Source organism: Hyaena hyaena, unplaced genomic scaffold (assembly GCF_003009895.1).
Source record: "Hyaena hyaena isolate Hyena2069 unplaced genomic scaffold, ASM300989v1 scaffold_80, whole genome shotgun sequence".
Classification (NCBI taxonomy): Eukaryota; Metazoa; Chordata; class Mammalia; order Carnivora; family Hyaenidae; genus Hyaena; species Hyaena hyaena.
This window is the reverse complement of record NW_024080712.1, coordinates 3,000,194-3,015,068: the sequence shown is the minus strand read 5'-3', so window position 1 is coordinate 3,015,068 and position 14,875 is coordinate 3,000,194. Positions and strand designations below refer to the sequence as shown.

General features: G+C 43.2%; 1 protein-coding gene across 4 annotated transcripts in view; it reads left to right on the top strand.

Annotated features, from left to right (window-relative positions):
• CTPS2 (CTP synthase 2) overlaps window positions 1-1,007 on the top strand; it is a 96,533-nt gene extending 95,526 nt beyond the window's left edge. For all 4 annotated transcript variants that reach the window (XM_039233953.1, XM_039233952.1, XM_039233950.1 and 1 more), the window contains exon 19: window positions 793-1,007. The gene's annotated coding sequence lies outside the window, so the exon portion shown is untranslated. The remainder of the gene's footprint in view (window positions 1-792) is intronic.
• Window positions 1,008-14,875: the final 13,868 nt, after the last annotated feature.

Genomic DNA, 14,875 nt, shown 5'->3' with positions numbered 1-14,875 from the left:
GCTCACAGTTGGCATGGAGAAAATGGAATGCACCTGGGGCCAGGAATAAATATGTAAGTGCAGTTACAAATGTGTATCCGGGGACTGTGGTGCTTAGAGTAGTAATAGGTCAGCAAACCTGTTCTATAAAGGGGCAGATAGTAAATATTTGCATCCTGTCTCTGTTGTAGCTATTCTACTCTGCCATTATAGAGGGAGAACAAGGCTAGACAACACATATATGAAAGGGCGCGGCTTTCCCAATAAAACTTTATTAATAAAAGCAGTTTGCTGACCTCTGGTTTAGGTCCTTCACGGAAAAGCAGATTTCTTTGGATTTGTGTAAAATAAAATTGCATTTTATGTCTTTGTAGCGAGGTGCCAGAGCCCGGTTTGGCTTCTTAGGGGAGCTTATTTTCTCCGTGGCTCTTTTAGGCTTCATTAGGGAGGATCACAGTCTGGATAGCTTTATTAAGTTCAAGCTCAGAGGCAGATATTGCCTGGGACAGGTCTAGTGTTATGGCAGGCCTTGAAGTGGATGAGCAGCTTTCCTTAGCAGGACAGAAGTTTCTGGAAAGTTTATAAAGAGTTAATTGCTCTAGTATGAGCTCTCTTCATATTTCACTTCGGGGTAGAATATTCATGTTCACTAGGGAAAGCTTACTTCTATTTAGGTTTGCCTCAAACAGGGAGACCTTTAGGAGCAAACCAAAATGGTACAAAGGCTAGTTGGAGGTATTTTAAGACTTACATTATTCAGTTTCTGATGTTGCTAATACTTATATTCTTTTTTTTTTTTTTTTTTTTTTTAAGGCCCTGATGTAACTGAAGCCGGGATGAAGGAACTCTCTAAGGAAATCACCATACTCTGAATCACTCTGTTTTCCACCAAACATTGATGTAAAGCCTTGAAGGGCATCTAGTAATAGATGAACCAGAACCAAAGGGCTAGTTTACTTTCCACTCCAGAGGCAGCCTTTGGTTCTCACAAATTTCTGTAGCCAATTAAACTTTTCCCAATGACCTCATGGGGGAGAAAGTGTGTCTGTGTTTTGTCCGACGTATGGTGCTGTCCCAGCAGGGAGCAGGGACCCCGGGAACCTGACCTTCACTGTGCTCTATGACAAGGCTGACGGGGCACACGCGATAGTGATTTTTGAGTAAAAATGGAGTCATTCTGTGAGCTGGAACTCAACCACAGGTTTGGGTGCGGCCCAAGTTTCTTTCCATTTGTCACCCTGCTTATTTGTAGTTACAAATAAAATTAGACAAGTCCAAGACTAAGGATGGCAAGTAAGGCAGGCAGAACTTAAGGGGGGATAAAAAATAGAGGTATATATTAATTGAGGTTGAAATTCACAGAACGTAGAATTAACCAATGTACTTTACTATTTTTTAAACATTTATTTATTTTTGAGACAGAGACAGAGCACGAGTAGGGGAGGGGCAGAAAGAGAGGGAGACACAGAATCCAAAACAGGCTCTAGGCTCCGAGCTGTCAGCACAGAGCCCGACGCGGGGCTCGAACCCATGAGCTCTGAGATCGTGACCTGAGTCGAAGTCGGACGCTTAACCGACTGAGCCGACCGGGCGCCCCATGGAATTAGCCATTTTAAAGTGGACAGTTCCGGGTATGAGGTACATCCGCACTGTTGTGCAACCACTGCCCATATCCAGATGCTTCTCGATGCTCCTTGAAAGGACAGCTGTTGCGCACCGGAGCTTTCTGATACTGATTTAAATATTTTAACTGCTCAGTTAACTTTTCTTGTGTGTGGTTGTCTTTGGCCTTTTAACTTTGTTCTCTTAATGCTGTAAGGTGTTACAGCGTTAGTTTGTAAGACACTGCAGAAAATTCATCCTGCAAACAGGCAGAAGTGAAAGGAGTAATTCTGGTAAACAAAAATATTAAAGAGCTTTAGGGCTCCACTTGTGAAAATTACAGCTTGAAGATTAGAAAAGGCTCTGAATGAAAAACCCACAAGGTAGGTTAAAAGCTGGAATAGGCCTCACAGAGAGAGGGACTTAAGCATGGGGGCGGGCGTGGGGGAGGCATATTTAACATCACAAAGGGGCGGGTCATCCGGCTTAAATGTAACTTTTCAGTGGTGATGATTATCGTTTCTAAAGTCACTTAAAACGGCATGCTTTCACTGTGGGTTAATGATGCATGTAAATAGGACCAGAAGAACTTAAAAACAATAAGCCAGCCTTTCTGTTGTTGCTCCGTGAAGTTTTTCTTTTGAGACACCCCTTGAACTTGGAATCCATGGAAGGCTTGGAGGTAGGTAGTAGCATGGCTGCTTAGGACAGTGGAGCAGTTGTGGGACCTGAACACATAGGAAGTTATTATAAATCAGTCATTTAAGAAATGTATCTTGAGGGGCGCCTGGGTGGCTTAGTCGGTTAAGCGTCCGACTTTCGCTTAGGTCATGATCCCGCGGTTCGTGGGTTCGAGCCCCGCGTCGGGCTCTGTGCTGACTGCCAGCTCAGAGCCTGGAGCCTGTTTCAGTCTGTGTCTCCCTCTCTCTCTGACCCTCCCCTGCTCACGCTGTCTCTCTCTCTCTCCCCCCTAGAAATAAATAAAAACATAAAAAAAAAAAAAAAGAAATGTATCTTGAAGCCCCCAGTGTGAGCCACGCGTGGTGTCAGGTGGGGGCGGGGGAATGAAGGCGAGCGGAATTTGCACCTGAAGGGGCCCAGGGCAGGCTGCCCCAAGATGGGCCACTTTGGCATAAAGATTATTTCTAGTGGAAAGTAATCCAAACCCAGCAGATGTGGGAAACGCTCTCTGCTTCCCCTCAACTGCCTACATTTTACATTGGAGAGAAGAGCGCTGTTAACAGAGACTCCCTTTCACCTAAAAGCCTTATCTACATAATAGAGCAACTTTGTTTTCCAAAACATCTCCCTTTCCTTCCTACTAATGGTCTTTCTCCCCTTTGTGTCCTCAGGCCCCTCCTCCTCTCCTTAGCTTGGCTAAGCTTCACGTTGCCTTGTTATCTGTGCAATTTCCACGTCTGTGTAGATTCTCTTTACGTATGCTGTTAAATTTGGTTTATTCCTGTCAATCTGTCTCATGTCAGTTCGATTCTTAGTCTGGCTAGAAGGACCTTGAAGGGCACAGGAAAGTCTTCCTCCCCAAAACCCCCAAAATATGTCTCTTTGGCATAAGAATTATTTTAGGCGGATTTTAAAGAAACAGCAGACATAGGAAAAGCTCTGAAAACCGAGGAGAAGTTCTCTCTTTTGTGTGCCGGGGGTATACATGTCAGTAAACTGTTTTTCTCCTATTAATCTGTCCTTTATTACAGGAGATGTCTTCCAAACCAAGCTTTGATAGAAATATAACTTGAACTTGGTGAGCTACTTTTTGCCACGCGGCTTTAGTTTTTAAGGTTCATGTCCACAAAGATCTCTATAACAGGTGGCAAATCTATGGATGCCATTCCGTTTTGTCTCTCCCCAGTAGGGCTCCCTTTCCATTCCAGTAGCTTCCTTGGTATAGTAGCTTCCTTGGTACTAACTTCTCCTCTGAGAAAAATACTGGTGACCAGTTGGGGAATCCAGGTGGCACTGTGTGGTGAGATAGTTCATTTATAAACCTTATCGTCAAGTTTGAAACTTCCCATCTTTTCCTTGAACAAGAAATTGTTTTGAAAATAGAAGTATCACTTTGATTTGTTTTCGCTGGGAGAGACTATGCTTTCAGTTAACACTCTGGGAGTATTCCATATTGAGAGTAAGACAAAAACCTAGAACCTGGGGGTGCCTGGGTGGCTCAGTAGGTTAAGCCTCTGACTCTATTTCAAGTCGGATGTTGATCTCATGGTCTGTGAGTTCCAGCCCTGCATCAGTCTCTGCGCTGATGATCTGGAGCCTGCTTGTCATTCTCTCTCTCTCTCAAAATAAATAAACTTAAAAAAAAAGCCTAGAACCTGGGGGCTGGCGCCAGTCTACCAGGAAACCGCCCTTTTCCCACGCTGAATCACCCTCTCAAGGGGGCTCTTTGAACTAGAGAAACCTCATCACATGCCACAGGCCAGGACGATGAAACTAGTTGTTATAATGATCACTTCTGTAGAGAATTGAATGGCAAGAGATTAATATTTAGTTGGAACTATCTCCATTTCTGGAGGAGCAGTTTCTGAATTTATTGGCACAAGTATATATTGTTTAAACGTCAAACTTGAGACGTATGAAGACTCCGAAGTAATTTTCAACCCAGAATGTGACTTCTTCGTTGCTACCAGGAAGATTTCTTATAGGATGATGAGAGTTTTCATGGCTTTTGTAACACTTCTGCTTTTCTGAGTGAATCTCACAGCTCCATGGCTTTATCCCATAAACTTGATGTTTTTCTTCTGTTCTCCTTTATCTTTCCTTTGTTCCAACCTTCTTAAGCATAACTCCTTGACTTGGTTTGAAGGGATCTGTTTTAGCCTGTCTAAAAGAATGAAGAAGGAGGGGCACCTGGGTGACTCAGTTGGTTAAGCATCTGACTCTTGGTTTCAGCTCAGGTCATGATCTCCTAGTTTGTGAGTTTAAGCCCCACTTTGGCTGCTTGGAATTCTCCCACTCCCTCTCTCTGCCCCTCCTCCGCTCACTCTCTGTCTCTCTCAAAATAAGTAAACTCAAAAAAATGTTTAAAAGCTTCAAAAGAATGAAGAAGGAAAAAGCATGATTGTGCTTTCTTTAGTGTTCAAAGGAAGCACTATCTAAAGCAGGGGGTTGGCAAACTATAGCTGTAGGCTAACTCTCAACCTATTTTTGTCAATAAAGTTTTATTGGCACATAGCTGCACACTTTTTTTTTTTTTTTGACTGTTGTCTATGGCTGTTTTCCTGCTACACTGGCAGAGCTGAGTAGTTGTTGGAAACCCACAAAGCCTAAAACATTTACTATCCGGGGCTTCAAAGAACGAATATGTTGACTGTTATCTAAAAGGAGCGCTGCGAGAAATCTTCTTTACAAGTCTCTGATGGGGTCTCAGCTTTCAAAATCTTTTTTCTGTATAGTGAAGATGCGTTCTTTCAGACATTTTAAAAGAATTCCTGACATGAAGTTCCACATTGAAAGAAAACAGAAAAGTCTCTCTTAATCTTCCATCTTCAGCCACCTTGTTCCCTCCCCTGGAGGCTGTTTTATCAAATTGTTCTGGGTCCTTCCTGCTACATACCATGCACAGAGAGGATTGTTTCACCATCATGTTTAAGCAACATTCTTATTTCAGAAGAAATTATATTTATTTAGTGAAAAAAGAATAATTATGAGATACCGAGAAACAATGTACAAGGGAAACGTCAGTAGTTATTTCAGCTTGTGACAGATACTTTGCACCCACTGCGGGCCCAGCCCTGAACTGATTCAGCAGACAGTATGGAAGACCTATAGGATGTGGTCCAGCGGGGCAAGGGCCTAATACAGGGCTTGAGCCGAATCCTGAAGGAGGAGTAGGGGTTGACCACGTGTGTCTTTGTTATCAGCGTTAGCGGGACCAGTCATTGGCTACCCCGAACATTTCCCAAGGATGCTCCTGAGACACGGTGTGAGCCCACTTCCTCAAATAACACTGCCCAGATTGGGAGCATCCTGCAAATTGTGAGCCACTGTGAGGCCGCTAACGGGCAGAGATGCTTTGGTGGTGAGAAACCCAGCTTCCCACGATCTTTTTTCTCTTCTCCTCTCTACTCCAGCTGCTCTATAGACCAGCACTATCCCAAAAATAAAGCATGAAAAAAAAAAAAAAACGTGAGCCACATGTATTATTTGAAAATTTCTAGTAGCCATAGTCAAGAGTAGAAGCAGGTGAAATTAATTTTAGTCGTATAATATTATATATTAAGTTTGGTAGTATAACATAATATTATATTATATTATACTACTAAATATTATATTAATTATACAGCACAGCTCTAGATTCTATGTAAAGAGGATGTACAGATCTCCCACTCGCTCATGGCAGAATTTCTGGGTATATGTCACAGAGCACAAGTATATATATTAATATCTCAATGCATCTCATGTTCGTTTATCCATATTTTTGTTTGAGGTGCAAAGGGGTTCAGGAACGCTCCCCCACAGTGCCGCTTTGGCCTGTGGATTATGATTTTTAAAAAATGTTTAATGTTTTATTTATTTCTGAGAGAGAGGCAGCGTGAGCAGGGGAGGGTCAGAGAGACAGGGAGACACAGAATCGGAAGCAGGCTCCAGGCTCTGAACTAGCTGTCAGCACAGAGCCCGAAGCAGGGCTCGAACCCATGAACCGTGAGATCATGACCTGAGCCGAAGTCGGAGGCTTAGCTGACTAAGCCACCCAGGCGCCCTGGGCTGTGGATTATTTTGAGCTGAAGGCACTTGAGACCCAGGTGCTCAAGAAAAACTTTTGTCCCTCCCTTAACCACACCGAAGAATCTCAATTGAGGGTCTTTCCCAGAATAAGGGTTATTATCAGAGATCAGTTTTATCTGAGTGACCCATGTGTATGGCAGGGCAAACATCTAATTACCAAACATCTCCTCTTCTTATTGCCCCATGAAGGGCGTTCCTTTCCTCTGAAGCGCCAGACCCCTACCCCTCTCCTTAGTTCAGGATGACAGACAGATCTCCGTGTGCCTGACTGTCTTGGCAATTTCCCTGTCGATGTGGGTTCCCCAAATGTACGCCTGTTACGTTTGATTTTCTCCTGTTATTCTGACTCATGTCAATTTGATTCTTAGTCCAGCCAGAAGGGCCCTCGAGGGGATAGGAATTCTTGCTCCCCAACAAGGTGAAACCCGTATAGTGCAGTCATGCGTGAGGCTTACTGTTGGATTTGCTAATCTGCCTTCTTGCTGTGGGTTGTTTTTTGTTGTTGTTGTTGTTGTTGTTGTTGTTTTGATGGCTCCCCAGGTTCTAGCCCGACCTTTGCCTCCGGATTTTGAGAAAGTGCTTCTTTCTTTCTTCCTTAGAATTCCCTGGATGCCACGTAGAGTTCTTTTTCTTTTCTTTTCTTTTCTTTTCTTTTTTTTTAAATTTAGTTAGCTAACATACAGTGCAATATTGGTTTCTGGAGTAGAATTCGGCAATTCATCACTTACATACAACACCCAGGGCTCGTCAACAAGTGCCGCCTCACTTCCTGTCACCCATCTAGTCCATCCTCCACCTGCCTCCCTCCATCTATTCCCAGTTCGCTCTCTATCATTAAGAGTCTCTTGTGGTTCAAGGGGCGCCTGAGTGGCTCAGTCGGTTAAGCATCTGACTCTTGGTTTTGGCTCAGGTCATGATCTCACAGTTTGAGAGTTCGAGCCCCGCATTGGGTTCTGAGCTAACATGGTGGAGCCTGCTTGGGGTTTTCTCTCCCCCTCCTTCTCTACCTGCCCTGCTCTCGCTCTCTCTTTCTCAAAATAAATAAATAAATAAACTAAAAAAAAAAAAAAAGAGTCTCTTGTGATTTGTTTCCCTCTTTCCTCTCCTCCCCCCTTCCCACATATTTATCTGTTTTGTTTCTTAAATTCCACATATGACTGAAATCATGTGGCATTTGTCTTTCTCTGATTGACTTCTTTCACTTAGCATAATGCCTTCTAGCTCCATCCGTGTCATGCAAGTGGCAAGATTTCATTCTTTTTGATGGTTGAGTAATATTCCATTGTGTACATGTACTGCATCTTCTTTGTCCATTCATCAGTCGATGGATGTTTGGGCCCTCTCATAGTTTGGCTATTGTTGATAATGCTGCTATAAACATTGGAGTGCATGTACCCCTTCGAATCTGTATTTTTGTATTCTTTGGGTAAATACCTACTAGTGCAATTGCTGGATCTTAGGGTAGTTCTATTTTCAGTTTTTTTTTTTTTTGGAAACCTCCATACTCTTCTCCAGAGTAGCTGCACCAGTTTACATTCATACCAACAGCTCTAGAGGGTCCCCCTTTCTCTGCATCCTCACCAACACTGGTCGTTTCTTGCGTTGTTGATTTTAGCTATTTTGACAGGTGTGAGGTGGTATAAAAACACATCATGGTTTTTATTTGTATTTTCCCAATGATTGATGTTGAGCATCTTTTCATATGTCTGTTAGCCATCTGGATGTCTTCTTTGGAAAAGTATCTATTCATACTTCTGCCCATTTCTTAACTGGGTTGTTTGTTTTTTTGGGTGTTGAGTTTGAGAAGTTCTTTATAGATTTTGGATATTACCCCTTTATCAGATATGCTGTTTGCAAATATCTTCTCCCATTCTGTAGGCTGCCTTTAGTTTTGTTGATTGTTTCCTTCACTGTGTAGAAGCTTTTTATCTTTATAAAGCCCCAATAGTTTGTGTTTGCGTTTCTTTCCCTTGCCTTTGGCGACGTGTCTAGTAAGAAGTTGCTGTGGCTGAGGTCAAAGAGGTTGCTGCCTGTTTTCTCCTCTAGGATTTTCATGGTTTCTTGTCTCACATTTAGGTCTTTCATCCATTTTGAATTTACTTTCCACGTAAGAGTTCTTAAAGAGAGAAAAGACACAGGTCAGTTGGGTTTGCTGTTCTAACATTTGTTACTCTTCCCAGGACCACAGTAGGGGAAATTTACTTGGCAGGCTCTTTCGGATCCCCTTAAGAACATTTGCAAGTAATGAGTATTGTTTTGCATTCAAAGGCGAATAACACTGACAGTAAAATCTACTAATTGCCAATGTAGTACTTCTACATTCTTTTTTTTTTTAAGTTTATTTGTTTATTTTGAGAGAGAAAACGAGTCGAGGGCAGAGAGACAGAGAGAGAGAGACAGAGAATCACAAGCAGGCTCTGCACTGCCAGCACAGAGCCCAATGTGGGGCTTGAACTTCCGGACCGTGAGATCATGACCAGAGCCAAATTCAAGAGTCAGACGCTTAGCTGACTGAGCCACTCAGGTGCCCTACATTCTGTCTTTAAAAAAAAATGTATCTGAGTACAGTTGTCACACAATGTTATATTAGCTTCAGGTGTACAACACAGTGATTCAAACATTTTTGTCCTATATATGGATATAGTATAGAAAATAGCAGGACCCCCCCCCCCCCCGGCAAACTTCAGGTAGAAACTACTGGTGACAAGAAAATTTGGCCTTTCTACTCATTACGATGTGAGAAAACGGAACTTTTAAAGAAAGAAATGCTGAGGTGTATGGATAATTCAATTAATCAAACATTAAAAATTTTTTTTTAATGTTTTTTGAGAGGGAGAGAGAGCACAAGCAGGGGAGGGGCAGAGAGTTACCTTTGTCAGTAGGGGGCTAGGCAGTGACTTGGAGCCCAGTATGCAGGGAATTCAGTCTGATGTCAGGGGCAGTTAGGAAAAGATTCACAGTTGGGTAACATCAGATTCTTTCATGCGCTTCAGTGGAGAGATAGAATAATGTCAGGACATCTTACTGGGGAGGTGATGACGCACATGTCAGGCTTCCTACGCTACTGAGAAAAGCTGCCCACACAGGTGGTTGTGTACAAGCATGATTTGCTCCAACGTAGAATAGAGCTGGGTCCATTTATGGAATTGTGACATGTTTTATGAAGGAATTCTGTAGTAGCAATAATGGGACTTTCAGCTGTTAGATGAACAGTGGGAAATGCAGTCATGCTATGCGGATGGGAATTTAGTAAATTCGCGAATTGCACTAGTCTTCCTTTCCTCAGCTCTCCTGATTCCTGCCTATTTCCGGCTTGATAATAAAACATTGTGGGGCAGCTGGGTGGCTCAGTTGGTTAAGCGTCCAACTTTGGCTCAGGTTGTGATCTTACGGTTCGTGGGTTTGAGCCCCATACTGGGCTCTGTGCTGATAGTGCAGAGCCTGCTTCGGATCCTCTGTGTCCCTCTCTTTCTGCCCCTCCCCGAATTGTGCTCCCTCTCTCTCTCTCTCTCTCCCCCCCAAATAAACATGAAAAAAGAAATAATTTTATATTAGTATAGTTCTTTTTTAATCTAAAAGAGAAAAATGGCTTGAAGCAGGTGGAGAGCTTCTAATGCTAATAACCAATCAAGGTGGTTTTAAAGTGTCAGTTAACAAAGGTAAATCCAAATAGTAGGGGAGAAAATCCTTAAATTGGCTATGTAAAGCATGCATTTCTAATGGCTATGTAAATGATGTTTGTCTTAATTTAGAAGTGAGACTCAATGTTTATTGGACATTTGTTTCAAATTTAGCATGTCGTCTAGTCTGTTGATCTCAACAGCACATTTCAGTTCGGACTAATGTCATTGTAAGTGCTCAGTAGTGGTTCGCTGTGACAATGACAGACTCTGGCTGGGGGCACAGAAGTAGGAAGCTTGGTGTCCAGAATACATCCTTAGTAGAAGTGTAAATATAATGTTACTTCTTTGTTTAGTAATTAGAGGAATATAAGGGCCAGACTAACCTTAACGTAAGGTTTGTATCTTGCAAAGCTAGGACTCACCAAAGAGCCAAAGCCCCCTTCATGGAGAAGGAGCACCTTTTTCTTGAAGAGAAAATGGAGCTGAATTCTCAGAGCAAACTGCCTGGCCAGGGGTGGCCTCCCTGGAAAACCACTGAACTGAATTAGACAGAAGGCAGGTTCCGCTATCACAGCATCCTCTTGACTGGAGTGTGGTAGGGTTTTTCTGCATCCATTTTCTCTCTGTTTAATCTGGAGCCAGACAGTATGGATTGGCTAGTTTTGGAATAGCAGTTATTTGTTCTTGGCATCTTTCCGGTCTTGTAGAAACAGGCCAGCTTAAACTCAACTCAGGCAGAAAGAATTCAGAAAGCATCGAAGGAAAAATAACATATAGCCTAGAACATCACTTGAAAATACAGCACAAGTCAAGTAAATGCTTGATGTGTTTTTATTTCGTTTCATCCTGTTTGTTTTTTTGTTTTTGTTTTAAAATTTTAAAAAAATGTTTATTTTTGAGAGAGAGACAGACAGAGTGTGAGCAGGGGAGAGTTAGAGAGAGAGGGAGACACAGAATCTGAAGCAGGCTCCAGGTTCCAAGCTGTCAGCACAGAGCCCGATACAGGGCTCAACCCCACAAACCGTGAGATCATGACCTGAACCGAAGTCAGACACTTAACTGACTGAGCCACCCAGGTGCCCCTACAATTCTTATTCTACGTTTTACTGCTATTGTTCAACATCATGTTTTTAAAGTCTATCCCCACTGCTGTATGTACATTTAGTTCATTGCTTTGGGCTTCTGAGTAGTATTCTTTCCTCTGCATCCATTACATTTACTTATGTACTTCTTTCTTTCTTTTCTTCTTCTTTTTTTTTAACTTATGTATTTCTTGAGTTGCATCCACCTTCCCGCTACCACAAACAATGCTGCACAGAACGTCCTTGAACATGTGCGCTAGTGGAGCTACACGTACGTTTTTCCGGAATGCACATACCCAGGAGTGGAATTGCTGGGCCATAGCAAATAGGCACGCTTAATTTAGCCCAAACTAGCCAGGTTGCTTTTCGGGAAAGTGGCTGTAGCAGCCTGTCCACATTTCCATGAGTGGGTGAGGCTTGTGCCAGGTCCCACTGAATTTGTCAAGTATTATTCACCTTTCTACATTTTGCCCATTTGATGGGTGCAAAGTGGTATCTCATTGTTGTGACATTTTCCCGATTGCTGGTGATGGTAAACCGTTCTGACTTCCACCTTTGTGGATTGTCTCTTTTTAATCTGTTTTTATTCTCTCTTTGACTTCCTGATTTAAGAAAAAAATATATATATAGCTTTTATGAGAAAACATTTGCATACCATAAAATTTACCCACTTAAAAGCGTTCATTGGGTTTCAGTATATTCACAGTGTTGTACAGCCATTACCACAATCCATTTTAGAACTTTTTTATCGGCCCAGAAAGTGGCTGTTCCTTTAGCTCGAGGAGAACGTTTAGGTTGGGCACAAGCTGTGACCTTGCTGGTTGCACAGGCCTGGACAAAAGGTCCATGGACTCTGACTGTGCCAGGGCCCTGATTTCTGCCTTCCACAGCGTGGCTCAACTTCCTTTGAAGTATGTGAGCTTCCTCAGTGCCCTTCCCACGAATTCTTCCACAGCCCATGCCCTTACTTCATGCTTGTTGCCAGCATTGGTTTGTTTGCTTGCAATCAAAAGAACCTAAACTAAGTCAGAAATTTAGAAGGATTTTGCAAGCAACAGACCCTAGAATGTGGAGCTGATTGAGTTGTAGTGAATGGCAGAGCCCGTCATCTTTTCTACAATAAAGGGCAGCACGGGGCGCCTGAATGGCTCAGTCCATTAAGCGTCTGACCTTCAGCTCAGGTCATGATCTCGCAGTCAGTGACTTTAAGCCCCATGTCGGGCTCTGCACTGACAGATCAGAGCCTGGAGCCTGCTTCAGATTCTGTGTCTCCCTCTCTCTCTGCCCCTCCCCCACTTGTGCTCTGTCTGTCTCTCAAAAAGAAATAAACGTTAAAAAATATAATAACGGGCAGCAAAACTATTCATCGGGTTATGATTCATTTCCTTCTGGGACTGTGTATCTGCTGGTATGCCGGAGGCCGCGCCGGCTCCGACAGGTCCAGGGGTCCCTGAAGGATGGACGGTGTCGGCGAAAGAGAGTGAGAGAGCCCCGAGATTCTTTCTGATCACCAGGCAGGCTTCTCTTTCCTGTCTGTTTTGGTGTCTTTATTTAAAGTTTCAACAATCATATGAGGTCAGAGAAAAGGAATTTCTTACAATGAGAGGTCTTTTGTGATATCAATTGCAGAATTATCCCAGTCATGGTGAATTTACGACCAAGGAAATAACAGGATGCTCTTAGTGAGAGACAGGATGACATATAGGTTAGGTTGTATATAGATAAGCTAGGAGTCATTCTGTCTGGCTCTCAAGAGGATGAATGTTTCTGAATTGGTTAGTTTGTGGAAACTACCAAGGGGCCTCTATATGTATTGGTCTTTGCATCTGGGTTTATGTTTTAATTACTCTTATCTATCCTTATCCCAGCTGCCAGTGTAAGGGAGGGGGTCTGTGGAATGTAGGCCCTGAGGAAGGGACTGCCATACATCACCAATTAGTAAGTTATGTTCGGTACTTATCTGTACCTTAACTATAAATTAGGCTCTTCTGATATGGGACCAGGCTCAATAGTAACTCTTGTGTTCTTAACCCCCTTTATTATCTAAGTCTTGGATCTGCAAGGCCCATAGGAAGAACCTTTTGACAATGATCCACAGAGCTCTTATCTAAAATCTCTTTTGTAAAGGCAGGAATATGCTTTTCCTATGAGGTAACTATGTTCAGAATATGGGTTTGATATGGAATATTGTGACGCCTGGTCAATACCAGCAGGCTCATTTCCAACATGAGCCAGTAGTAGCTGAAGGAGATTCTAGTCTTCATTTCTCATTGCAGAAGCTGTGCAAACATTGCCATTTCCTTGCTGTGACTGCCATCCAGAGAGGCCGGTGCGGCTCCCGGCACTGGTAAAATGTCTGGATGTTTCCAGAGCTACTTTTCTGCCTTTCTCTAGGTGCTTTGAGAGGGAGAGCTAGGCTTTGCTTCAAGACAATTCAGCTGAAAGTAGAGAACAAAGCCAGTGCACGGCTTCACTAAGAAAGCACACACCCTGGCCAATGATCTGACACATCAGAGGCCTGTCTGCCAGGCTCCCCGGGGAAGTGGGCCGCCATGATGGTCCTGTGCTCAGCAGGGGAATCCTCTCACTGCCTGTCTCACATGGGGCCCCGGCAGACACTGGGCAAAGGAAATTCAACGGGGACCACCTCAGTTAATCAAGGGCCTCTTTTCACTGCCAGAGAAGCAAATCAACATGTCCATGCCTGAGATGTAGCTTTTCTTTTTTTCCTTCTTATTAAACGTTTTTGGTCTCTCTTCATGTAGTATATCAGATACTATGCAGGCCACGGATTGCGAGACCATGAAACACCACATCTCTTCTTGCCTGAGCCATGGACATCACCAACAGATACGCGACTTGATAGCTCAAGGGGGAGATTAGCTATAATTTTTGATTGTCTTCTGATGGGGAAGGGGGGTTTCAGTTCATTTTTGGTTTTATGTGGAGTAACTATATTGTTAGGTGGTACCATTTAAAAAAATTTGTGTACAGGAATAAAGGTGTGTGTGTGTGTTTGTGTGTGTGTGTGTACACCTACACTACCAAAGATAGACTGTGGTATACATTTATTATTTTGTCTTCCCAGAGCAGAGAAGACTGACTGCATTAGTCAGGTTTCTGCTGTGATAATGCTATATAACAACTACCCCCCCATCCCAGTGGCTTATAAAAACAAGTACTTATTTCTTACTCATGGGTCTGCAAGTAGTTGTGAATTTGCAGCATTTGGCTTCTAGCTGTGGGTTGGATTCTGGCTTGTTCCATATATCACCAGGGGCTACTCAAGGCATGTTCTTCTCACTGCCGGTTGCAAAAGTACAAAAGAGGCCAAGCCAAACCCTGTGAGCACAATTAAACCCTCTGCTTCAATTCCATTAGCTAAATCATTGAGGGTTGTGATTTATTCTCTGCCCACAGTAAACCCTAGTAGAGGGGGGGAAGAAAGGAAGAATTTTTTTTTTAATGTTTTATTTATTTCTAGGAGAGAGAGAGAGAGAGAGACAGCGTGAGCAGGGGAGGGTCAGAGAGAGAGGGAGTCACAGGCTGAAACAGGCTCCAGGCTCTGAGCTGGCAGTCAGCACAGAGCCCGACGTGGGGCCCGAACCCACAAACCGCGAGATCATGACCTAAGCGAAAGTCGGACGCTTAACCGACTAAGCCACCCAGGCGCCCCAAGAAAGGAAGAATTGAGACAAATAACTCATTCTACCACATTCCCTCTTCTTCTGAGAAGTGAACCGTGTGGTCTAAATGTGTTTTTGCTCTCAGCAGATTACCTTGTTATCCATTCAATTGCTCATGTTAGAAGCCTAGGCCATAAGAGAAGGTCCAGATTGG